Genomic DNA, 6127 nt, shown 5'->3' on the forward strand with positions numbered 1-6127 from the left:
AGGTCTTGGCTTTCTTGTTTCTGTGAGCAGAAAAGAAGGGCCAACGCTCGATGTCTTCCCTTCCTTCTCTGCTGTTTTGCACCAGTGGGAGAGCAGGTGCATGTTTTGCCTACAGGGTCAAACTTGGGAAGTCTCTTGCTTCAGGGTGATATTCAGAGACATTTCAGAGTCGGGGGGGAGTCACCTGATGTCCTTCAATGTCTGCTCTGTATTTTAGGTGTTTAAATGTTTTTCTGTCTCATCTCGGCTTCTGTGTTCACACCACCTTTTGGTATTTGGATCTAACGGTTTTCTCCTGCTTCTTTAAACAGCTGAAGTGCTAAGAGCACAGGCATCCTTGATGGTCCCTGCATTTTCTGTACTGTCCAGGTGCCTAAGCCCTGTTAAAGTGCAGTTACCATGTCCCAGATTTCTGACTCCTATCCTCACCTTCCACAAAGTGAAGTTTTCAGTCATGCTTCTGCCCCACCAAGCCCTCAGGTCAGAGTTGCTGCTCCTGACATAGCAGTTGGACTTAACCACTGACCTCTCTCACTTACCCTGCCTTTGCCTTGGCAAATAAGGTGAGCAGAAACTGGAGACTATGAGAAAATGTTTCCACCAGAGCTTTAAATTAGATGAATGTAGAGTAGATGAAGAATAGCAAAGCCATGGGAAGGTAAGCATCAGCTGGGAGGGGATGGTGACATGGTCCCTGTGATATATGCCACTGCATGGCACCACTTTGAAGAGCAGTGAGAGCCATACTGTACCTGTGACCCACTCTCATAGTTTTCCACACTCTCCTACTTCCAAAGCCCTGCGGAGGAGGTCTTCCTTCAGAAATTCAAATCAACATAGACCTGGTGCAGTCTTCTTGCAGCATTTCTGTGGGACCAGTTTAGTCCTGAACGCGTAGCAAAGGTTGTCTCCATCCCAGAGATGTGCTGAAGTACTGCTTGAGGGTTTGGAGAAGATTGCTGATCCCCTCTACAGGTACGGTGAATAATTCATTGCCTGTCTTGAGCTCCAAACCTGGACTGTGTGTTCTGTCTTCCAAGAAGATGAAAATACCAGTGTTGGGCATCGTAAATATTTACCTTAGTACCTAGAAATGACTGAGTGTCTTTCTTGCTCTTCTGCTGATAGAATTGTGCCAGGAATACAGCGGTCATCTATTGTGATGTTCTGCAGTGTCTCAGGCCCTGGTGCAGATGTTTGGTTGTGGTCTTAGCCTAGTACATGGGGATATTTGGATGATGCTGTATAGGCTCCTGCCCTCCTCATCTGCCTCTGCACGTTTGCCGTGCTTTGTCTGATCTCTGTTGTCTTTTTGTATAATAAACCCTAATCAGGACTTTTTTGCCTTTTCTGGATAAGGGACTGCAATGAACCTGTGTCCCGTTCTTTCTGCTGGACAGTGCTGCTGTGCTTGCCTGGGCCTTTGGTGCCCTAAGGCTGGATGAACACCTCCTCCAGCAGTCTGGGGGATGGTGCTTCTACCACTTTGCAACATGCCTTAGGGAGCAGTATCTCCATCTTTTGGGCACGCTGTGTCTGCACATCTGGCCCTCAGTGCAAGGAGAGGGCAGAAGCTTACACAGGAGCCTGGGAAAGCGTTGGTAAGGAAAGACCCTGCGGCTCAGCCTGAGTGAGTGGTAGGCTCTGCTGCTTAGACACTTGTGCTGTGCTTGCGAAGTATCCACCTCTCTTCTCTGCCTGCAAAGCGAGTATCACCCACTGGTGCTGGGGGCTGCCTGGCCTCCTGCACTATGATGGGGCAGTTGCCTGTTAATAGTCTCAGGATCCTTCCCAGACTCCTCTGGTGAGGTTTCTACTGCTGCCCCTTCTCCAGGTGTTTAGGGCTGTTCTGTGCATCCTACGTGTTCTTCCTGAAGTTGCTGAACATGTTGAGGGAGTACTTGTTTTGCTTATAGTCATTCAACCTGCCTAACAGCTTGCTCTGCTCGTTTGTGGGACAGAAGAGATGTTTGGACCTCATGCTTCCACTGGGAATGCAGAGCAGGAGCTCCCATGAGCACATTTCCACCTTCTGCTGTTACGTTTCAGTGGCTGCTCCAGATGTGATGTGCTGGGAGCAGCCAGGGAGTTTAGGTCAAGTGGCAATAGATCTGCTTGAGGGACCTGGGGCAGACTAGTGTAAACAATTTCCTGCACATGAGTGCAGGAACCAGAACTATCTACTGTCCTGTTCTTACTGTCTTGTGCAGATGTCTTCATGTAGAAGGACCCTGCAACATGTTGCTGAGACTGGATCCTGTCGGTGTTGGCGTGCTGCTGTAGCTCTCCCAGGAGGTAAGAGCTCCTTCATGCTTATTTAGGAAGCAAGGAGTCTTGTACATGCAAACCCTTCATTAACGATTACATCACTGACTAAAAGAGCGAGCTGGGCTCACCTCATTCATTCCTCATCCCACCTGCCAACCTCCTGGTCTGCTCCACAGCCTGGGGCATCTTACGAGGATTTGCTCATTGTCCCACATCCTTCCCTTCGTGCCCTCTTCCTGCTGGTAACTAGACCCATTGAGGTTACAATGCCCAGTTCTATTCTGTGTATTTCCTTTGGAAGGAGGGCAGGAAGAGGTGTCTGAGAGCACTTTTTCACATGTTCAGTACAGGGCAGCAGCCTAGGGAAGAGGCACACTGGGGTCTTTCTTATGAGAGCTGTGAACTGGCACCCTGAGCGGCTCAGGGCTGGACCTCGAAGGGCCACCAAAACGACTCCATGGCCACACGTTGGATTCCCTATGTGGCACATGGGTGGTAGGGACCTCAGACCACCAGCTGGAAAGAACCTCTGTGCTGGGCACACCACTGAGCAGGGAGGCAGCAGAGGGGTAGGGTTGTCTACCTTCCCTGCGATCAGTGGCAGTTCGATCATTTGGCCTGTAGCTGTAGCTGGTGTCCACCAGGCGGGTGCAAAGCTGTCTCCCCTGGTTTGGGAAAGTCTTAACATATGAATGGAAAAAATGAAACAAGGAATTGGTGTGCTGCCGTTGTGTTTAGAAGAATGATTCTGTAATGCCATGATCAGGAACCTCAGACAAAAAACTGGGAGACTTGACTTCTCACTGCTCTGTGAGCTCCGTCCTGACACAGGTCCCAGTGCAGTAACTAAAATTTGGACTTTTCTCATCTGGCTGCACTTGCTGTTTACATCTGGCCAGTGAACTCTGTACAGTGGAACATTGCTATGCCGATGCCTTCCAGAAATGCCTATAGTTAAGTGTGTTTGAGCGCCACAATACTTTGTGGTGGAAGATGCGGATTTCAGTCTGAAATAAAGGGGGTAGGGGGAAGAGATGTGGCTTCTCGTGTTCCAGGGTGAGTGCTCTCCGAGAACCGTACTATTGTGAAACAAGTTGACAGGCTCCCTTCTGTTTGTGCTTGAAGAGGAAGCAGCAGGTACATTTTGTGGAAAGCCCAGGCAAGGCGTTCATGGTTGGTGAGCTCCAAAAACATCTGTAGTGGGACACAAGAATGAAGTATTGCCTAATGCTGAGCTTGGGTATCAGCCAGAGTACAGCTGCCTAGGGACCTTGACTTGGAGGTGGGACTTGGTTTGTGCGTTTAGCCAGAGGGAATTTTCCCCTTGTCTCTCTCTGTTGAGCGCAGAGGTTGTGTAGGCAACACTTCCAGGTCAGATCCTTGCTTTTAGCAGGCAAAAATTGGCTGATGTGATTCCCACATCCTGTGTTGGCCAATCAGTCTGTGGAGTGCCAATTACAGACATTTGTCTCTTTGCCAGCCGGCAGGGACAGGATACCTCTCATCTAATTTCAGATGTCTGCATGGTAAACCTCTGTCACTGACTTTGGCAGCCTGAGCAATCCTCTTCGGTGGAGAGAGATACACGCTCCCATGGCACATTTCATCTGACCTGTTTCAGATGGCTGCTGCAGGGTGAGGTAACTGACTCCCCAGAAATCTCTGCCTCTCCCCACCAACACTGAGGAAGCCCAGCCTGACGAGCTCAGCTGGAGATGTTTACGTCGTGTGTTCTTTCATGTGCTGAGGCCCATGAGAAATTACTGGAGGGAGAGTAGATCATTACCAAGCACCAGCTGGAGACAGCGTGTTCTGGTTTGAGCTAAAACAGAATTAATTGTGTTCAGTGATTTTGCTTTTCAGTTAAGTCTCTTCTAAGTAACTTCACTTTCTGGAATCAGCAGCGTGTTTTTCCAGACAGTGTCTGCTTCTAGGGGTGATAATGCTTGATGTTCATAGTTGATACTAAGGAACTGGATGCGGAAAGGCTCTTGCTTATACTTTCTCCTAAAGCAGCCAAGGTCACTGCTGAATCCTGTACCCCATGAAAAGTGTCACAAGTACGTACAAAGGTTGCACCTGCGGGGAGGAGCGAGCCGGACAGCGATCCAAACCTGACCAACCGAGTATTCCGTTCCATAGACGTGATATTCAGTATAAAGCTGAGGGATCACAAGGGGTAACCTCTCTTCTTCGATGGCCGACATCCGAGTTCGTCTGTCTTCGATCCTGATCCCTGCATTCCCGAATCCAGCTCCTGTACCCAGTTCCTGTCTGCTGCCAAGTCCCGCCTGGGTCCTCACCAGTGCCAGCCCTGCAGCGTCAGTGCTGACAGATCGTCATCAGGGGGTTGAGTTCAGTACTGATTCTCTATATATTTGTATATATTTCATTGTTTTCCTATTTTTGTTATTATCTTTTGTTGTTACTGTTTCGTTAAAGCAGTTTCAGTTTCTTTCCCAACCCGTCAGTCTCTCCCCTTTCTGGGAGGCAGAGGGGTTCACAGAGCATCTGTCATTCCCCAGTGGCTGGCCCAGCCTCGACCCTTTACAGTGGAAATCCTTTTACAGAATCAGCAGCAGTTGTTTATCTGGCAGAAAACAAGGATTTGATGACTTTTCAGCTCTTTATGACGGCACAAAGGAGGGTGATGTTACCCTTCTTTAAGTTATCACCAAGGTGACATTATCACCCTGGCAAAGCAGCTCCAGAAAAAGGCCCATAGTGTTAGAGCCCCTTCCCTAGTTTTTTCCCCAAACTTCCTTACACTTGGGTCCTCACCTCACATTTTAAGTTTATGTTATTCTTCAAGCTTCTCTAACAGTCATTTGCACCTGTAACACTTCTGTGCCAGCAGCTTTATTACAATTCTGTCCTGTATCTATGTCCACGGCTGCTCACTCTGCAGCTCCTTGCTGCACTGCAGCGTGGCCCGTCAGGCAGCTTCAATTTTCTGATTAAACATACCTTTCCTTCTGTTCCTGCAGTTTGCACAGTCCAGGTAAGAGTTCGTTCTGACTTCAGGGCTTTGCAGGCTAGACAGCTGATCTGAACTAATCATCCCAATCCGGCTGTAGTCCATGGAGAGGGATAGTCCCTTGCGGACATGATTCATCCCAGCTGACTTAGCGTCTGAATGGGCTGGTTCACACTTAGCATGGCTGTCTCTGCATTGACTATAGCCTGGCGTGTTAGAGAGCAGACATTCAGCTCTTAGACAACTTAATTTAGCCTTGATTAATTTAATCTACAGGGGTTTTGTAGCTTGTAGATTAAAGGTGAGCTGATTAGATCAACTATCCAGCCAGTTCTTCATTCTTTGGGTAGCCTCTGCTAGTTCAGTAGCTCCAGGGTAAGTGAGCTGAATGGGATGGGGGAGGTCCACATCGCAGTCTGGGGACTCCTGTGTGCCTCCTGTGCATGATTTTTCATGTACTGTGTGGTGTTCTGGGTGGCGTGTTCCTAACACAGCGGTTTAAATCACATGTTTGTGTCTGCCTCTATTGTTTCTCCAAAAATAGCTCCGTGATGCTTTAGGGAAGCTGGAGTTAAGTAATCCCAAAATACAGAGCATGTGGACAGTATTGCCACTCACATGGCACCAGACTCTGCAGTGTGGCCATGCCCTCCTCAGAGGATTTCCAGGGAGATGCTGAAAGACCACATGAACTATTGCTCTTGTAGCCTGTGGTATTTAATGACATGAGCTGTGCTAAGATTCCCACTGTGCTGCATACAGACTCTGTGACCCTGTGATATCAAAAAAAGACGGTGTGTTGGCCCCTCTGCCAGGTGCCAGTCTAGCAGAGCCCGGGCTCCCCAGAAATACTAAGGAGGAGCGTTAGCCGTGGTTGAGGGA

This window comes from Leptosomus discolor, chromosome 17 (assembly GCF_034619465.1).
Source record: "Leptosomus discolor isolate bLepDis1 chromosome 17, bLepDis1.hap2, whole genome shotgun sequence".
NCBI classification, from domain to species: Eukaryota; Metazoa; Chordata; class Aves; order Leptosomiformes; family Leptosomidae; genus Leptosomus; species Leptosomus discolor.